This window comes from Petromyzon marinus, chromosome 63 (assembly GCF_048934315.1).
Source record: "Petromyzon marinus isolate PM22_M1 ecotype Great Lakes invasive population chromosome 63, UKy_Petmar_22M1.pri1.0, whole genome shotgun sequence".
Taxonomy (NCBI): domain Eukaryota; kingdom Metazoa; phylum Chordata; class Hyperoartia; order Petromyzontiformes; family Petromyzontidae; genus Petromyzon; species Petromyzon marinus.
Window position 1 is genome coordinate 4,760,485 of NC_133729.1, and position 21,019 is coordinate 4,781,503.

Here is a 21,019-nt window from a genome sequence, read left to right on the forward strand (position 1 = left end):
GTGGCATGGTGAGTGGGATGGTGAGTGGGATGGTGAATGGGGTGGTGAGTGGGGTGGTGAGTGACATAGTTAGTGGGATGGTGAGTGGGGTGGTGAGTGGGAGGGTGAGTGCATGGTGCGTGGGGTGATGAGTGGGGCGGTGAGTGGGGTGGTTTGCCACGCCTACTAATTCACAGGTTGGCCCAAAAATCGGACCACCGTGTATAATAATAACCCGATGTGTCCTGACTTTTGGAGCACCCTGTATAATAATAACCCCTATGTGTCCTAACTTTTGGGCCACCCTGTATAATAATAACCCTATGTGTCCTGACTTTCGGGCCACCCTGTATAATAATAACCCTATATGTCCTAACTTTTGGGCCACCCTGTATAATAATAACCCTATGTGTCCTGACTTCTGGGCCACCCTGCATAATTATAAACCTATGTGTCCTAACTTTTGGGCGACGCTGTATAATAATAACTCCTATGTGTCCTAACTTTTGGGCCACCATGTATAATAATAACTCCTATGCGTTCTGATTTTTGGGCCACCCTGTATAATAACAACCCTATTTGTCCTAACTTTTGGACCACCCTGTATAATAATAACCCTATGTGTCCTGACTTTTGGACCACCCTCTACAATAACAACCCTATGTGTGTTGACTTCTGGGCCACCCTGTATAATAACAACCCTATGTGTCCTGACTTCTGGGCCACCCTGTATAATAACAACCCTATGTGTCCTTACTTTTGGGCCACCCTGTATAATAACAACCCTATGTGTCCTGACTATTGGTCCACCCTGTATAATAACAATCCTATGTGTCCTAACTTTTGGCCCACCCTGTATAATAACAACCCTATGTGTCCTGACTATTGGGCCACCCTGTATAATAATAACCCTATGTGTCCTAACTTTTGGGCCACCCTGCATAATAACAATCCTATGTGTCCTGACTTTTGGGCCACCCTGTATAATAACAACCCTATGTGTCCTGACTGTTGGGCCACCCTGTATAATAACAACCCTATGTGTCCTAACTTTTGGGCCACCCTGTATAATAACAACCCTATGTGTCCTGACTTTTGGGCCACCCTGTATAATAACAACCCTATGTGTCCGGACTTTTGGACCACCCTGTATAATAACAACCCTACGTGTCTTGACTTTTGGGTCACCCTGAATAATAATAATAACCCTATGTGTCCTAACTTTGGGGCCACCTTGTATAATAACAACCCTATGTGTCCTGACTTTTGGGCCACCCTGAATAATAACCCTATGTGTCCTGACTTTTGGGCCACCCTGTATAATAATAACCCCTCTGTGTCCTAACTTTTGGGCCACCCTGTATAATAATACCGCTATGTGTCCTGACTTTTGGGCCACCCTGTATAATAACAACCCCTATGTGTCCTGATTTTTGGCCCACCCTGTATAATAATAACCCTATGTGACCTGACTTTTGGCCCACCCTGTATAATAATAACCCTATGCGTCCTGACTTTTGGGCCACCCTGTATAATAACAACCCTATTTGTCCTAACTTTTGGGCCACCCTCTATAAAAAATAACCCCTATGTGTCCTGACTTTTGGGCCACCCTGTATAATAACAACCCTATGCGTCTTAACTCTTGGGCCACCCTGTATAATTATAAACCTATGTGTTCTGACTTTTGGGCCACCCTGTATAATAACAACATTATGTGTCCTGACTTCTGGGACACCCTGTATAATAACAACCCTATGTGTCTTAACTCTTGGGCCACCCTGTATAATTATAAACCTATGTGTTCTGACTTTTGGCCCACCCTGTATAATAACAACCCTATTTTTCCTAACTTTTGGGCCACCCTCTATAAAAATAACCCCTATGTGTCCTGACTTTTGGGCCACCCTGTATAATAATAACCCTACGTGTCCTAACTTTTGGGCCACCCTGTATAATAATAACCCTATGTGTCCTGACTTTTGGGCCACCCTGTACAATAACAACAAATGTGTCCTGACTTCTGGGCCACCCTGTATAATAACAATCCTATGTGTCCTGACTATTGGCCCACCTTGCATATTAATAACCCTACGTGTCCTAACTTTTGGGCCACCCTGTGTATTAACAACCCTATGTGTCCTAACTTTTGGGCCACCCTGTATATTAACAACCCTATGTGTCCTGCATTTTTTGACCACCCTGTATAATAATAACAACCCTATGTGTCCTGACTTGTGGGCCACCCTGTATAATAATAAACCCTCTGTGTCCTGACTTTTGGGCCACCCTGTATAATAACAACCCTATGTGTCCTGACTTTTGGGCTACCCTGTGTACCTTGCTCTACTTGGGGCAGCGCTGTTGGCGCGTAGGGATACTGACGATGAACGATGGCGACGGTGACAAGCGGTGTCCATGTGCACGACAGCCGCGTGGGGGTGACGGGTGCCGAAACTCTCAACGCCTCCATTCTCCTGCCACGCTGGGGGCAGCAAATCTGCGTTGGCGCGGCGCTTGGCCACACCGCCTCCCGTAGACTCCCGGCCGTCACCAACCCTCACCGTGACCCCGCCTTGCCCAGCCACACTGTCGCTTGTGGTTCTTCAAGAGCTGCTTCGCCGCTTCTCGCACAGCAGGCGTCGCTCTTCAACTCCGGTAAGGGAGAGAAGGGGGCGGTGGTGGGGGCCCGCGGAGGGGGGGGGTGCTGGGGGCCGTGCCCCCCCCCCCACCCCACCCCCGTCAGTGAGGGGGTAGCCAGAAAGCCAGAACCCCTTTTTCTAGCGACAGGGGGCACCCACAAGCCGCGCGAGCCGAGTCCCGTTCCATCTTTCCTGGGCCGTGGTTTTGGAATCCGTGCCGGGTCTTCGAATGCGCCCACGGCAGGTGACGCTAACAGCAGCGGAGGGGGGGGGGGGTGATCGCAGGCCGGGCCGCGTGGGATTTAAACAAAGAGGCGTGCTGGATTTGCCCGGACTGGACTCGCCGTTATCTGTAAAATATCTAAATATATCGTGATCTGCAACGGAGCTCACGTGTGCTTCTCTGTGTGTGTGTGCAGTACGCCAAGGATCCAGTGACTGTCGGGTGAAAGCCGAGTGGCAGGTGAGTCGTAAGTGGTGAGCATCCCGTTGATGGTCTGGTGAGTGATGGCTGATGAGTATCAGGTGTAAGATGTGAGTGGTGAGTGACAGGTGAGTGACAGGTGAGTGGTGAGTGACAGGTGATTGGTGAGGGAGTGGTGATTGGTGAGTGTGGTGAGTGGTGAGGGTGTGGTGAGTGGTGAGGGTGTGGTGAGTGGTGAGTGACAGGTGAGTGGTGAGTGACAGGTGAGTGGTGAGGGTGTGGTGAGTGGTGAGTGACAGGTGATTGGTGAGTGTGGTGAGTGGTGAGTGACAGGTGAGTGGTGAGTGTGGTGAGTGGTGAGTGACAGGTGAGTGGTGAGTGAAAGGTGAGTGGTGAGGGTGTGGTGAGTGGTGAGTGACAGGTGAGTGGTGAGTGACAGGTGATTGGTGAGGGTGTGGTGAGTGTAAGTGGTGAGTGACAGGTGAGTGGTGAGTGTAAGTGGTGAGTGACAGGTGAGTGGTGAGGATGTGGTGAGTGTAAGTGGTGAGTGACAGGTGTGAGGTGTGTGTGAAAGTGGTGAGTGTAAGTGGTGAGTGACAGGTGAGTTGTGAGTGTAAGTGGTGAGTGTAAGTGGTGAGTGACAGGTGAGTGGTGAGTGTAAGTGGTGAGTGTAAGTGGTGAGTGACAGGTGAGTGGTGAGTGTAAGTGGTGAGTGACAGGTCAGTGTTGAGGATGTGGTGAGTGTAACTGGTGAGTGATAGGTGAGTGGTGAGGATGTGGTGAGTGTAAGTGGTGAGTGACAGGTGAGTGGTGAGTGTAAGTGGTGAGTGTAAGTGGTGAGTGACAGGTGATTGGTGAGGGAGTGGTGATTGGTGAGTGTGGTGAGTGGTGAGGGTGTGGTGAGTGGTGAGGGTGTGGTGAGTGGTGAGTGACAGGTGAGTGGTGAGTGACAGGTGAGTGGTGAGGGTGTGGTGAGTGGTGAGTGACAGGTGATTGGTGAGTGTGGTGAGTGGTGAGTGACAGGTGAGTGGTGAGTGTGGTGAGTGGTGAGTGACAGGTGAGTGGTGAGTGAAAGGTGAGTGGTGAGGGTGTGGTGAGTGGTGAGTGACAGGTGAGTGGTGAGTGACAGGTGATTGGTGAGGGTGTGGTGAGTGTAAGTGGTGAGTGACAGGTGAGTGGTGAGTGTAAGTGGTGAGTGACAGGTGAGTGGTGAGGATGTGGTGAGTGTAAGTGGTGAGTGACAGGTGTGAGGTGTGTGTGAAAGTGGTGAGTGTAAGTGGTGAGTGACAGGTGAGTTGTGAGTGTAAGTGGTGAGTGTAAGTGGTGAGTGACAGGTGAGTGGTGAGTGTAAGTGGTGAGTGTAAGTGGTGAGTGACAGGTGAGTGGTGAGTGTAAGTGGTGAGTGACAGGTCAGTGTTGAGGATGTGGTGAGTGTAACTGGTGAGTGATAGGTGAGTGGTGAGGATGTGGTGAGTGTAAGTGGTGAGTGACAGGTGAGTGGTGAGTGTAAGTGGTGAGTGTAAGTGGTGAGTGACAGGTGAGTGGTGAGTGTAAGTGGTGAGTGTAAGTGGTGAGTGACAGGTGAGTGGTGAGTGTAAGTGGTGAGTGACAGGTGAGTGGTGAGTGTAAGTGGTGAGTGACAGGTCAGTGTTGAGGATGTGGTGAGTGTAAGTGGTGAGTGACAGGTGAGTGGTGAGTGTAAGTGGTGAGTGTAAGTGGTGAGTGACTGGTGAGTGGTGAGTGTAAGTGGTGAGTGTAAGTGGTGAGTGACTGGTGAGTGGTGAGTGTAAGTGGTGAGTGTAAGTGGTGAGTGACTGGTGAGGGTGTGGGACGATCAAAGGGCCGTGTGAGTGCCCGGCGCAAGGAAATCAGAATCAGAATGTTTATTTATAGTTGAGGAATCCGATGAGCTATAAAGCTCTTTTCCACAGATGTCCAGTAGCTTCACAGATGACTGCTTGATGTTGTCTTTAATTTGTTGTCCTGTCCCCGCACCTCCGATTAACACGGTTTGACTAGGTACGGTGTGAAAGAAGTTCAACATCCATAGACTCAACACAGAGCTTGTATTGCGTGTTGTTGCAACCTCCCTACTAGAGATCTGTGATTAAAGAGCTTCATGGCTCATCGGATTCCTCATGCAGTCTCAAATAAATATTCACGTTCTGCCATCGCGGGATCGTGGCAGCCTGCGGCCAGTCCCCTTTGTGTAGGGAGGTCTTCATCCAGCAGTGGATTGACAACGGGCCGTACATTATTGATGAACTATCTCGTCTTGCAAATTATATGATAATGTTGCGTTTAGGCTAATGGGGGGAGGGGGGAGGGGGTGAACGGAAGGATACGAACGCACCAGACTGTAAATTGAGATTTACAAAAAGAAAAATCCATATTTTACTCCATTGACAGTCCATCATTGTGGGCGGCAGTGGATTGCAGGATGGCGAATCGTTCCATAGCTCGCACAGCTGACGATCACGCACAGCTGACGGTCACGCATAGCTGACCATGCACAGCTGACCATGCACAGCTGCTGTTCACGAGCAGCTGCTAATCACGCACAGCTCCTGATCACGCACAGCTGATGATCACGCACAGCTGATGATCACGCACAGCTGCTGATCACGCACAGCTGATGATCACGCACAGCTGAGGATCACGCACAGCTGAGGATCACGCACAGCTGATGATCGCGCAGAGCTCCTGATCACGCACAGCTGATGATCACGCACAGCTGATGATCACGCACAGCTGATGACGGCGCTCTCCTTGGTGCTGAACGCGCTCGCACCGACTGACAGTTGCAGATGTAGAGCCGCACTCCCACACACTGGAGCGATCGGGTCACGTGCAACTGAATGTATTGTACGGACGTCTTTACAAACCGGTAGCGAGAGGTTAACTACCTCGCCTGGTGTACAGGAGGGCGTGGGTTCGATCCCGACCCTGACGCCTGCTGTTTTATTGGGGGTTTGCGTGTCTCTCTCTCATCATCATCACGGTGGCTAGGAGATGTTAACTACCTCGCCTGGTGTACAGGAGGTCGTGGATTCGATCCCGACCCTGACGCCTGCTGTTTTATTGGGGGTTTGCGTGTCTCTCTCTCATCATCATCACGGTGGCTAGGATATGCTAACTACCTCGCCTGGTGTACAGGAGGTCGTGGGTTCGATCCCGACCCTGACGCCTGCTGTTTTATTGGGGGTTTGCGTGTCTCTCTCTCATCATCATCACGGTGGCTAGGAGATGTTAACTACCTCGCCTGGTGTACAGGAGGTCGTGGGTTCGATCCCGACCCTGACGCCTGCTGTTTTATTGGGGGTTTGCGTGTCTCTCTCTCATCATCATCACGGTGGCTGGGAGATGTTAACTACCTCGCCTGGTGTACAGGAGGTCGTGGGTTCGATCCCGACCCTGACGCCTGCTGTTTTATTGGGGGTTTGCGTGTCTCTCTCTCATCATCATCACGGTGGCTATGAGATGTTAACTACCTCGCCTGGTGTACAGGAGGTCGTGGGTTCGATCCCGACCCTGACACCTGCTGTATATTTGGAGTTTACGTGTCTCTCTCTCATCATCATCACGGTGGCTAGGAGATGTTAACTACCTCGCCTGGTGTACAGGAGGTCGTGGGTGATGATGATGATGATGATGTTGAGGGAGAGAGACACGCAGACTTTAATACACAGCAGGCGTCAGGGTCGGGATCAAACCCACGACCTCCTGTACACCAGGCGAGGTAGTTAACATCTCCTAGCCACCGTGGCGTCCCATGTCGTTCTATTGCAGACAGCTCAGAGGCAAGAGAGAGAGAGAGAGTCATAGGCAGTAGAGAAAGGCGGTCGTTTGAACCTGGACTTAAACGGGACGCAGGCAGTCGTCGGCACGGATGTGTGGAGGATTACGAGGCGCTGGAGGGATGCTGGGATTAGGGAACGGGGTGGAGAGACAGTGATCTGGTTATCGGGGGTTGATGTTTGTCGTTTTCCTTGTTCTTAACTTCAAAAGGAAGTGCCGCGAACTGTGATGCGAGCGAGCGAGCGCGGCGAGGCTCAGCGCGCGTGGGGGGGGGGGTTATTTTATTTAAAAAAGTATCTCTTCTTTTAATTAACCACGAAAACGACGCGAACCCTAGCAATGGTTGTTCTTGCTGCTGTCGCCGTCGTCGTTAGCGATGCTTCAAACGCCGTGGCTCACAAACGCGGCGGCCTCCGCAGGAACGCGGAGGAGATAAAAGCGCTTCGTCTGCCAGATCGCGTCTCCTGTGATGAAGATTTCAACAGGGAGGGGGGGGAGGGGGGGGAGGGCATTGTTGCACCACCCCCCCCCCATGCCCCCCCCCCGTCCTCGCTCCACGAATAACGCGCCACACACACGGGGAGCCATGAGATTGTTAATTCCCTCGCCTGGTACGCAGGAGGTCGTGGGCTCGATCCCGGACCCTGACGATAGATAGGCCTGCTGTGTATTTGGAGTTCGTGTGTTCGTTTCTCCTCGCCCTCCTCTCTCTCTCTCCCCCCTCTCTCTCCCCCCTCTCTCTCTCCCCTCTCTCTCTCCCCCCTCTCTCTCTCTCTCTCCCCCCTCTCTCCCCCCCCTCTCTCTCCTCTCTCTCCCCCCCCTCTCTCCCCCCTCTCTCTCCTCTCTCTCTCCCCTCTCTCTCCCCCCTCTCTCTCTCCTCTCTCTCCCCTCTCTCTCTCTCCCCTCTCTCCCCCCCTTCTCTCTCTACCCCGTCTCTCTCTCCCCTCTCTCTCTCTCCCCCCTCTCTCTCTCCTCTCTCTCCCCCCTCTCTCTCTCCTCTCTCTCTCTCTCCCCTCTCTCTCCCCCCTCTCTCCCCCCTCTCTCTCCTCTCTCTCCCCCCCCTCTCTCTCTCCCCCCTCTCCCTCTCTCCCCTCTCTCTCCCCTCTCTCTCTCTCTCCCCCTCTCTCTCCCCCCTCTCTCTCTCCCCTCTCTCCCCTCTCTCTCTCTCCCCTCTCTCTCTATCTCTCCTCTCTCTCCCCCCCCTCTCTCTCTCACCTCTCTCCCCTCTCTCCCCTCTCTCTCTCTCCTCTCTCTCCCCCCTCTCTCTCTCCCCTCTCTCCCCCCTCTCTCTCACCTCTCTCCCCTCTCTCTCTCCCCTCTCTCTCTCTCCTCTCTCTCCCCCCTCTCTCTCTCCCCTCTCTCCCCTCTCTCTCTCTCCCCCTCTCTCTCTCCCCGTGGTCGCGTTGTTTTTTTTTCTCGGGGTCCTCCGATCTTTCCCTCCACATTTTTAGAATCAACGTCACGCGTTTAGAGTAAAATTGGCTGCTGCTGCTGGACACTTCAACGTTATGTAATTTGTGGCGGCCAGGCCGCTTCTGAGTGAGGGCTACGTAGCGCAGTGGGGCCTTAGCTAGTGAAATAAAAGAGAGTTTAGTTTGGTAAATAAAGGAGTTTAGTTTAGTTTCGCGGTGAGCCACGCGGTGAGCCACGGGGAAGGCCACGTGGAGGGCCACGTGGTGAGCCACGCGGGGAGCCACGCGGAGGGCCACACGGAGGGCCACGGGGAAGGCCATGTGGAGGGCCACGTGGTGAGCCCCGCGGAGGGCCACGCGGAGGGCCACGGGGATGGCCACTTGGTGCTGGGGGTGTTCGCTGGCGCCAGAGCCACGCTCCGTGGTGATTTACATGGCCTGCTGATGGCAACGAAAATGCCCGAACAATTTAATTAAAATCACGGTTTTAAAACAATGCCCCGCAAGCCTTCGCCAAGCAAATAACGGGCCCCCAGTTTTGATTTAGAAATGCGTTGCTGACTACACAAACACACGCACATATATACAAAGACAAAGATCTCCCGTATAGCCTTAACATATTGTAGGAGCAAGTGCTGTTAGCGAGCAGCACCTATGAAGGCCGGCACGGAACACGAGGGGGTGGGTGGCCAGCACTCGGCCCGGCCGCCTTTGTTACCCGAGTGGGGATGTATACTACACACCGCACCAGATACTCATTTGAGGCTGAGTCGAACAATGGGATGGAGAAGCCCAGGACCGGTTCAGATAATCGTCACTGGTGTTGGTGGCTGTGAGCGGGAATCGAATTCGGGTCGCCGCGCTAACCGCTGCACCACTACGGCTTCGACACTCGCAGACACAGACACACTCACAGGCACACGCACACTCACAACGACAACCGCCTTTCGCCACTAAGTGGCGATGACGTCACCACGACGCTTGTGCCAGGCCATGTGTACCTTCAGGCAACGTGAAGTGTCGAACGCCCGCTGGCAGGTCACAGGGCAGACCCAGGTGCCACGGGTCGATTGACTGAGATGATTGAGATGACTGGCTGATGCACCACCTGTGCCCCCAACTGTGCCAACTTGCTGTGCGTTAGCCACCCGGCGCTCCGCTCGTTGTTGTGAGCGTCGCTCCTCCGCCCTCCGTTGTTGTTGGAGGGCGACTGCCTCCAAATGCCCAATAGCGTCCTTCACGAGCCTCCTCCACAGAGGCCGATCTTGACACCGCTGGTACCAGTCATCGGCAAGTCCACTCAGCTCCACGTCCTCCTGTACCACATCACTCCATCTCTTCTCTAGCCCGTGCCGCGCACGTTTAGCCCCCTCGATCCGGCTGAACAAAAGCTGTTTAGGCATGCGGTGGCTGGGCATGCGGGCTACATGACCCAGCCAACGCAGCCTTGTCTGCCGGAGGAGCTCACCGAAGGGACTTTGCCCAGATCTTTCAAGGATTTGTGAGCTCCTCACACAATCCAGCCTGGTTAAACCCAGGATGGATCGTAGGCAGGCCAGCCGAAATTTTTCTAGCCGGCGAAGATGGTCCATTAGGGGGGTCCACGTTTCGCAAGCGTAGAGAAGGGAGGGAATGAATGTGGCCGAGAAGACCCGAAGCTTTGTGTGGAGCGACAGACCAGGCAGCTTCCACACAGCGTTACGCAACCGGTGAAAATATATTACTGCTCGACTGATTCGGAGTGAAACCTCCGCTGCCAAACCGGAGCCGGTCATAAGGACACTGCCCAGGTATGGGAAACTCTCCACTCTCTCCACAACTGCCCCATCACCAATTCGGAGTTGTGGGGGTGGAGTGTCCGATGGTACAAATACCCAGGCAGGTGCTTAGTTTTGGTGGGGCTGATGGTAAGGCCCCACATCTTAGTGGCACGCTCCAGTCTCAGCAGCAGCGTCTCCAACTCCTCCTCTGAATTAGCAGCTATTACCAAATCATCGGCATACATAACGTGCTTGAGCAATAGGGAGCCATCCCTTGACCACACCCGGGCATCGATCCGCCTCCCATTATATCTGTACCAAATGGAAATTCCCCCGATACAGCTATTGAAGGCTTCACGAACTACGTGGTCAAAATAGATGTTAAATAATGTGGGAGCCAGAGGACATCCCTGTCGCACCCCAAGGTGTACAGGGAATGGCTCTGACTCCCGGCCACGTAGTTTTACCCGGGCCCGCTCACCAACATGAAGGTCCTTAATGATCGTGAGGAGAGGGTCAGGGACTCCGAAAGCACGAAGAACAACCCAGAGCCCGGCCTACTGATGGTATCATAGGCCTTGACCAGGTTAATAAAGCAGAGATGTAGGTCTAGTTGGAATTCCCTACACCTCTGCTGTAGCAGACGGACAGGAAATATGGCATCTGTGCAGGACCGCCCTTTCCTGAAACCGCATTGGGGCTCTGCAAGCCTCTCCTCAGCGTGCCTAGCAAGGCGATGTTGAATAATCCTTGCCAGGACCTTTCCGGGCACACTGAGGAGTGAGATGCCCCTGTAGTTGTTACAGTCTGTGCGGTCCCCCTTCTTAAAGAGGGGGACCACCAGGGCATCCTTCCAATCCTGCGGAACCCCTCCAGTGGTCCAGACTGTTGTTATGATGTCATATAGGGCAGTCTGTGCACAAACGCCACACTCCCTCAGCCTTTCGCTTGGGAGATCATCTCTGCCCGGTGCCTTTCCTGACCTCAGACTTTGGATCACCTTCGGTACTTCCTCAATAGATGGCACCTCAACCATCCACTCACAGGGGTGACTTCTTCTTCCAATATTTGAAGCACCGCAGCCTCAGCAGGGTCATCACGACTTTGCCCCATCATGTTTTCCAAGCTGAGGAATTTCCCCTCCCCTAAGACCTCACAGAAATGCTCAGAAAATCTAAAAAGCTATTCCTGGAGGTGGATATTAAATCACTGTTTTCCCCCTAATGGTGGTGATCGGTGTGGCGCTGCATGTTACTTTTTTGGTTGAATTAAAGAGTGATTTGTGATCGCAGGTCACTGAGACAGATTCCATCTCCTCAGCAACCCGCGACCACCACCCTTTCTTGCAGTGCCTCATGGCTCTTTGAACCTCCGAGCGAAGGATGCGATAAGCCTCCTCATTCTCTGACGTAGGATGCTGTAGACGATGAGGGTGGGCCTGTCGCTTTTTCTCAGCCAGGCTGAACACTTCCCATGTAAGCCAGGGTCTCTGGGGAGGTCTGTACCATGTACCTAATGTAGCCATTGCAATTGCATGAGCCACAGTGCTAAACCTCGCCCATTTCCCCTCGACATCAGGAGGAGTGGGGGATGATGCCAACCCCAGCTGCAAGCGATGATGAAGTTCTCGCTTGCAACTTTCATCAGCTAGCTGAGACCAGGCCACTTTGGGTTTAAATGGGGTCCTGGGTGTACACCCACCACCGGAGTGGAAGAATGGCAGGCGCATCTTACAGATGACAAGTCGCTGGTCAGTGGGCAGATCAGCTCCACGGTAGGTACTGGTGTTAAAGACATGGACCCGCATATGCTGTTTCGTCCAGCAGATGTTCTTGCTTGGACCCAGCATGCATCCATGATGTTGTGTGGATGCGCCGATGCCGAATTACCAAGCGTGTTGGTAATTACAAGCCCATGGGCTGCACAAAAATCTAGCAGCCTCCTACCGTTGTTATCGAGCTGATGTAGCCCATGCCTTCCAATCACTCCAGACCAGGTGCCAGCATCATGACCAACTCTGGCTTTGTAGTCACCCAACAGATGACTCTATCCTGAGGGGCCCCTTTAACTAGCACCTGTGACAGGAGTTCATAGAAAGCATCTGACTCATCGGCCTTGCCTTCATCTCTCCACTGATGTTCATTTTCAGTGGGGGCATAAATAACCACGACCACCACTCCTCGCCTCTGGATGATGGGAAGGCGAGCCCAAAGTAGCCTGGGGCTTACAACTTCCCACACCTCACCGCCACGCTCCCACACCCCCTTCATTATTTTGTTCAGAAGAAGAGCCACTCCCTGTTGTTTGGTAGTCTCCTGCCCCGAGTTTAGGACTGTTCTCCGCTCATGGTGACAGGAGCCAGAGCCGGTCCACCGGACCTCCTGAATGCCACAGAGATCCAGACGGTACCTGTCCAGCTCCCGACAGAGGAGTGGCAGCCACTTCTCCGCAGTGAGCATTCGAACCTTGCACGTGGTCACCCACAGTGGCTTTTTGCTGTTTCTGGAGGTCTGGAGGAGCCCCGAGGGTACGGGATTCAGTCTCCTGACTCCGCCAAATGGGGTTTGGCCAGGAGACGTCATAGACGCCTGGTCCCCCCGGGGCCTCCGGCACAAGCTTAGTTGGATTATTTTTTCGTGATTTAGTGGTAATTAATTGAAGGTGGAGGGGTTACCAGCCCCTCGCACCCATCCAGAACCCTATTTGGCCGCTGCGGTGGCTACAGACGCCGTAAGGGGAATGGCCAATCGAAATTGTCCCTCCCCCCCATGGCACCGCTCACCACAGTGCTGCCGTTCATCACCAACGAGGAGGTAGGGGGTTGTTTTGCTGGACAGACTCGCAGACACCTACACACACATACACACGCACATACACACTCACACGCACACATACACACTCACACTCACAGACACACTCACAGACACACATATACACTCACAGACACACTCACAGACACACACAGACACACTCACAGACACACTCACAGACACTCACGGACACACTCACACACATACACCTACACACAACAACAACAACAACCGCCATTCGCCACTAAGTGGCGGTGACGTCACCACGACGCTTGTGCCAGGCTATGTGCACCCTGAGGCCACGTGAAGTGTCGAACGCCCGCTGGCAGGAGGTCACGGGGCAGACCCAGGTGCCACGGGTCGACTGACTGAGATGACTGGCTGATGCACCACCTGTGCCCCCTACTGTGCCAACCTGCTGTGCTTTAGCCACCCGGCGCTCCGCTCGCTGTTGTGAGCGTCGCTCCTCCGCCCTCCGTTGTTGTTGGAGGGCGACTGCCTCCAACTGCCCAGTAGCATCCTTCACGAGCCTCCTCCACAGAGGCCGATCTTGACACCGCTGGTACCAGTCATCGGCAAGTCCACTCAGCTCCACGTCCTCCTGTACCACATCACTCCATCTCTTCTCTAGCCCGTGCCGCGCCCGCTTAGCCCCCTCAATCCGGCCAAACAAAAGCTGTTTCGGCATGCGGTGGCTGGGCATGCGGGCTACATGACCCAGCCAACACACACACACTCACAGACACACACTCACAGACACACTCACAGACACCTACACACACATACACCTACACACACACACACACACATACACACTCACACGCACACATACACACTCACACGCACACATACACACTCACAGACACACTCACAGACACACACACACTCACAGACACACTCACACGCACACTCACAGACACACTCACACGCACACTCACACTCATATGCACACTCACAGACACACTCACAGACACACTCACACGCACACTCACAGACACACTCACAGAACACATTCACACGCACACTCAAGACACACTCACTCACAGACACACTCACAGACACATTCACAGACACACAGACACACTCACAGACACAATCACAGACACACTCACAGACACACTCACAGACACACTCACAGACACACTCACAGACACACTCACAGACACACTAACACTCACAGACACACTCAATACATGACCCGACACAGGAATTTGGACTGGCTTTCACAACGTGGACTCGATATGGCTGCGGGACACTCAGGCCGATGATTCCTGGTGGGGGCAGGGGGGGGTAGTGGGGGTGTTTACCTCCATGGCTGTGTGCGTACCTGTGTGTGGGGAGCGGTGGCGCAGTGGTTAGCGCACTGCGCTACGCACCCGGGGATTCGGAGTTCGATGCCCGCTCAACGGCCTCACCAATACCACCGGTGACGAATATCCAAACCGGTTCTGGGGGGCTCCCCAAGGATCCATTCAGCCTTAAATGAGTACCTGGTGCGATGTGTGAACATCGGCTTTCGGGTGAGACAAAGGCGGCCGGGCGTCGTACTGGCCACACCAGGCCCTTTCATAGGCTGCGACGGCTTTAATAGGTGCTCGCTAACAGTACATTTCCGGGCATTTCTTGTTTTCTTTTCCAAATTTTTTTTAAATGTTTGAGCCGTTGTTTTGCCGGCCGACTCGAGCGAATGACGCCGCACGATGTTTCACTTCGACTGTCGACGGAGTCCGCTGGCGATTATTAACCAGGGCAGCCGGTCGGATTCGAACCCGAGAGATCTGGGTGTGATGTGATGTGTGTGTGTGTGATTTGTATGATGTGTGTGTGTGTGTGATATGTATGATGTGTGTGATATGTATGATGTGTGTGTGTGATTTGTATGACGTGTGTGTGTGTGATTTGTATGATGTGTATGATATGTATGATGTGTGTGTGATATGTATGATGTGTGTGATATGTATGATGTGTGTGTGATATGTATGATGTGTGTGTGTGCTATGTATGATGTGTGTGTGTGATATGGATGATGGGTGTGATATGTATGATGTGTGTGTGTGATTTGTATGACGTGTGTGTGATTTGTATGATGTGTATGATATGTATGATGTGTGTGTGATATGGATGATGTGTGTGTGTGTGATATGTATGATGTGTGTGATATGTATGATGTGTGTGTGTGATATGTATGATGTGTGTGTGTGTGATATATGATGTGTGTGTGTGATATGTATGATGTGTGTGATATGTATGTTGTGTGTGTGATATGTATGACGTGTGTGTGTGATATGTATGATGTGTGTATGTGATATGTATGATGTGTGTGTGATATGTATGATGTGTGTGTGTGTGTGATATGGATGATGTGTGCGTGTGTGTGATATGGATGATGTGTGTGTGTGTGTGATATGGATGATGTGTGTGTGTGTGAAGTGTATGATGTGTGTGTATGATATGTATGACGTGTGTGTGTGATATGTATGATTTGTGTGTGTGATATGTATGATGTGTATGTGTGATATGTATGATGTGTGTGTGTGTGATATGGATGATGTGTGTGTGTGATATGTATGATGTGTGTGTGATATGTATGATGTGTGTGATATGTATGAATGTGTGTGTGTGTGTGATATGGATGATGTGTGTGTGTGTGTGATATGGATGATGTGTGTGTGTGTGATATGTATGACGTGTTTGTGATACAGTGAAAGAAAAAAGTATTTGATCCCCTGCTGATTTTGTACGTTTGCCCACTGACAAAGAAATGATCAGTCTATAATTTTAATGGTAGGTTTATTTGAACAGTGAGAGACAGAATAACAACAAAAAAAATCCAGAAAAACGCATGTCAAAAATGTTATAAATTGATTTGCATTTTAATGAGAGAAATAAGTATTTGACCCCCTCTCAATCAGAAAGATTTGTCTCCCAGGTGTCTTTTATACAGGTAACGAGCTGAGATTAGGAGCACACTCTTAAAGGGAGTGCTCCTAATCTCAGCTTGTTACCTGTATAAAAGACACCTGTCCACAGAAGCAATCAATCAATCAGATTCCAAACTCTCCACCATGGCCAAGACCAAAGAGCTCTCCAAGGATGTCAGGGACAAGATTGTAGACCTACACAAGGCTGGAATGGGCTACAAGACCATTGCCAAGCAGCTTGGTGAGAAGGTGACAACAGTTGGTGCGACTATTCGCAAATGGAAGAAACACAACAGAACTGTCAATCTCCCTCGGCCTGGGGCTCTATGCAAGATCTCACCTCGTGGAGTTGCAATGATCATGAGAACGGTGAGGAATCAGCCCAGAACTACACGGGAGGATTTTGTCAATGATCTCAAGGCAGCTGGGACCATAGTCACCAAGAAAACAATTGGTAACACACACCGTGAAGGACTGAAATCCTGCAGCGCCCGCAAGGTCCCACTGCTCAAGAAAGTACGTATACATGCCCGTTTGAAGTTTGCCAATGAACATCTGAATGATTCAGAGGACAACTGGGTGCAAGTTTTGTGGGCAGATGAGAACAAAATGGAGCTATTTGGCATCAACTCAACTCGCCGTGTTTGGAGGAGGAGGAATGCTGCCTATGACCCCAAGAACACCATCCCCACCGTCAAACATGGAGGTGGAAACATTATGCTTTGGGGTGTTTTTCTGCTAAGGGGACAGGACAACTTCACCGCATCAAAGGGACGATGGACGGGGCCATGTACCGTCAAATCTTGGGTGAGAACCTCCTTCCCTCAGCCAGGGCATTGAAAATGGGTCGTGGATGGGTATTCCAGCATGACAATGACCCAAAACACACGGCCAAGGCAACAAAGGAGTGGCTCAAGAAGAAGCACGTTAAGGTCCTGGAGTGGCCTAGCCAGTCTCCAGACCTTAATCCCATAGAAAATCTGTGGAGGGAGCTGAAGGTTCGAGTTGCCAAACGTTAGCCTCGAAACCTTAATGACTTGGAGAAGATCTGCAAAGAGGAGTGGGACAAAATCCCTCCTGAGATGTGTGCAAACCTGGTGGCCAACTCCAAGAAACGTCTGACCTCTGTGATTGCCAACAAGGGTTTTGCCACCAAGTACTAAGTCATGTTTTGCAGAGGTGTCAAATACTTATTTCCCTCATTAAAATGCAAATCAATTTATACAAATTTTGACATGCGTTTTTCTGGATTTTTGTTATTCTGTCTCTCACTGTTCAAATAAACCTACCATTAAAATTATAGACTGATCATTTCTTTGTCAGTGGGCAAACGAACAAAATCAGCAGGGGATCAAATACTTTTTTCCCTCACTGTATGTATGATGTGTGTGTGTGTGATTTGTATGATGTGTGTGATATGTATGACGTGTGTGTGTGATATGTATGATGTGTGTGTGTGATATGTATGATGTGTGTGATATATATGACGTGTGTGTGATTTGTATGATGTGTGTGTGAGATATGTATGATGTGTGTGATATATATGACGTGTGTGTGATATGTATGATGCGTGTCATATGTATGATGTGGGGGAGCGGTGACGTAGCGGTTAGTGCTACGCTGCGCATCGATGCCCGGCGACCCGAGTTCGATTCCCGCTCACGCCCAACATCAGTGACGATTATCTGAACCGATCATGGGCCTCCGTTAGGTCAACTCAGCCTAAAATGAGTACCTGGTGCGGTGTGTAGTAAACATCGCCACTGGGGAGACAAAGGCGGCCGGGCGAGGTGCTGGCCACCCACCCCCTCGTGTGCCGTGCCGGCCTTCATAGGCAGTGCTTGCTAACAGCACTTGCCCCAACAGTCTGTTAAGGCTACACGGGGGATCTCTGTATGTATATGTATGTATGTATGATGTGTTTGTTATGCGATGTGTTACACGGTGTGTGATGTATGCGTGTGCGTGTGTTATATAATGCGTGTGTGTTAGGAGATGTGTGTGTGTGTATGTGTGTAAGTAGATGCATGTGTGTGTGTTATATGAATCGTGTATGTAAGTAGATGCGTGTGTGTGTTAGATGATGCGTATGTGTGTTAGGAGATGTGTTTGTGTAAGTAGATGCGCGTGTGTGTGTGTGTTATATGACGCGTGTGTGCGTGTTAGGAGATGTGTATGTGTGTAAGTAGATGCGTGTGTGTGTGTTAGGAGATGTGTGTGTATGTGTGTAAGTAGTTGCGTGTGTGTGTTATATGATGCGCGTGTGTGTGTTAGGAGATGTATGTGTGTGTGTAAGTAGATGCGCGTGTGTGTGTGCTATATGATGCGTGTGTGCGTGTTAGCAGGTGTGTGTGTGTGTGTGATGATATGTGGCTCACTCAGCTGCAATGGCTGCATTGGGTACGCAGTCCAGACCTCCCCAGAGACCCGAGCTGGAAGAGGAAGTGTTCCAGCTGGCTGAGGGAAAACGACAGCCCCCTACCTCCCCCGTCATCTGCAACATCCCAACATCGGAGAACGAGGCGGCTTAGCGCAGCCTTTGGCTCGCAGGTTCAAGGGAGCCGCGCGGCGCTGCAAGGTTCAAGTTGTGGACGCGGGTTGCCGAGGAGGTGGAACCTACCTCGGTAGTCACGAATCAAATCTTTAATTCCATCAAGAAAGTAACTCGCAGCGCCTCACCTATCACCGTCTTTAAGGGAATTATCGGTGAGCCGATCTCCGACCCCCCACCCCCCAGGAATTGGTCTGCAGGTTTCAAGAGTATTTCTGTGAGGTCTTGAGGGACGGGGAAATCCCTCAGCCCAGACAACATCATGGGGCTGTGGTGCCTCAGATATTGGCAGAAGTAGCCACCCCTTCTGTGTGGTTGGCTGAGGTGCCATCTGTGGAGGAAGAAAACGAGAGGCGATCCGGAGTCTGAGACCAGGAGAGTATCTCTCAAACGGAATTCTGAGGGAGAGTGGCGTTTGTGTGCGGACTGCCCTACGTGACATCAGCACAACCGTCTGGCCCACTGGACGGGTTCCACAGGGTTGGAAGGATGCCCTGGTGGTCCGCCCTCTTTAAGAAGGGGAACCCCACAGATTGTAGCAACCACAGGGGAATCTCCCTCCTCAAAGTGCAGGGAAAGGCGATCTTGCACGGACGCCATTTTCCCCTCTCTGTCTGCTCCAGTAGAGGTGTAAGCAGCTGGTCAAGGCCTATGATACCATCAACAGGCCAGAGCTCTGGGCTGTTCTTCGAGCTTTGCGAGACCCTGACTCTCTCATCATGATCATTAAGGACCTTCATGATGGTGGGCAGACCCGGGTAAAGCTCTGAGGCCAGGAGTCGAAGCCATTCCCTGTTCACCTTGATGTGCGACAGGGATGTCCTCTGGCTTCCACGTTATTTAACATCCGTTTCGACCACGTAGTTCGTGAAGCCTTCGATGGCTGTACTGGATGATTTTCCATCTGGTACAGATACAATGGGAGGGTGATCGATGCCTGGGTGCGGTCGAGGGATGGCTCCCTATTGGTCAACCACGTTACGTATGCCGATGATATGGTAATAGATGCTCATTCAGAGGAGAAGTTGGAGACACTGCTGCTGAGACTGGAGCGTGCCGCTAAGAGGTGGGGTCTTACCATCAGCCCCACAAAACTGAGCACCTGCCTGGGTATTTAGTACCATCAGACACTCCACCCCAACAACTCCCCATTGGTGATGGAGCAGTGTGCGTATGACCAGATCCGGTTTGACAGCAGAGGTCTCATTCCAAGTCAGTCCGGCGGCAATATCTTTTCATTGGTTGCATAATGCTGTGTGGAAGCTGCCTGGTCTGTCGCTCCGCACGAAGCTTCGGGTCTTCTGGGCCACAGTCATGCCCTCTCTTTTCTGATGCTTGTGAAACGTGGACCCCTCTAATAGAACATCTGTGCTGGTTTGAGACATTCATCTTGGCATGCTTACGATCCATCCTGGGTTTAACCAGGCTGGATTGTGTGAGGAGCTCACAAATCCTTGAAAGATCTGGACACATTCCCAGCAGTGAGCTCATCCGACAGGCAAGGCTGTGTTGGCTGGGTCAAGTAGCCCGCATGCCCAGCCACCGCATGCCCAATCAGCTTGTGTTTCATCGGATAGAGGGGGCTAAACGGGCGCGGAACGAGCTGGAGAAGAGATGGAGTGATGTGGTACAGGAGGATGTGGAGCTGAGTGGACCTGCCGAAGACTGGTACCAGCGGTGCCAAGATCAGCCTCTGTCGAGGAGGCTCGTGAAGGACGCTGCTGCTGCTACTGGGCAGTTGGAGGCAGTCGCCCTCCAGCAATAACGGAGGGCAGAGGAGCGACGCTCACAACAACGAGCGGAATGCCGGGTGGCTAAAGCACAGCAAGTTGGCAGAGTAGAGGGCACAGCTGGTGTGCATCTACCGGTCATCTTAATCAATCAAACCATGGCACATGCGTCTGCTCCGTGACCTGTTAGCGAGCCTTTGACACGTGGCCTCAAAGTGCACCTAGCCTGGCACAAGCGCCGTGGTGAATTGGTATTGTGAGTAAGAGAGTGTGAGTGGAGTGAGTAAGAGCGTGTGAGAGAACGTGAGTGAGAGTGAGTAAAAGTGAGTGAGTGAGAGTGAGTGATTGAGAGTGAGTGAGAGTGAGTAAAAGTGAGTGAGTGAGAGTGAGTGAGTGAGAGTGAGAGAGTGTGAGTGAGTGTGTGTGAGTGTTAGTGAGTGAGTGTTAGTGAGTGTGAGTGAGTGTGTTAGTGAGTGTGTTAGTGTGAGTGAGTGTTAGTGAGTGATAGTGAGTGTGTTAGTGAGTGTGAGTGAGTGTGTAATGTGTGTGTGTAGTGTGTGTGTAGTGTGTGTAGTGAGTGTGTAGTGTGTGTGTGTAGTATGTGTAGTGTGTGTGTAGTGTGTGTGTAGTGTGCTGTGTGTAGTGTGTGTGTAGTGTGTGTGTAGTGTGTGTGTAGTGTGTGTGTAATGTGTGTAGTGTGTGTGTAGTGTGTGTAGTGTGTGAGGGGTGTGTTTGTGGTGTGTGTAGTGTGTGTTATGTGTGTGTAGTGTGTGTGTGTAGTGTGTGTAATGTGTGTGTAGTGTGTGTAATGTGTGTAGGCTGTGTGTTGTGTGTAGTGTGTGTGTGTAGTGTGTGTAGTGTGTGTGCTGTGTGTAGTGTGTGTGTAGTGTGTGTGCTGTGTTTAGTGTGCGTGTAGTGTGTAGTGTGCTGTGTGTAGTGTGTGTGTAGTGTGTGTGCTCTGTAGTGTGTGTGTAGTGTGTGTAGTGTGTGTG

General features: G+C 51.6%; 1 protein-coding gene across 2 annotated transcripts in view; it reads left to right on the forward strand.

Annotated features, from left to right (window-relative positions):
* The first annotated feature begins 250 nt into the window (after positions 1-250).
* LOC116956058 (copine-4-like) overlaps positions 251-21,019 on the forward strand; it is an 88,956-nt gene continuing 68,187 nt past the window's right edge. Inside the window, exons 1-2 of one of the 2 annotated variants that reach the window (XM_076053869.1) lie at positions 251-2,637; positions 3,041-3,084. The gene's annotated coding sequence lies outside the window, so the exon portion shown is untranslated. Of the gene's footprint in view, positions 2,638-2,976; positions 3,085-21,019 lie in introns of those variants that run through there. The other variant, XM_076053868.1, reaches the window with a different exon arrangement.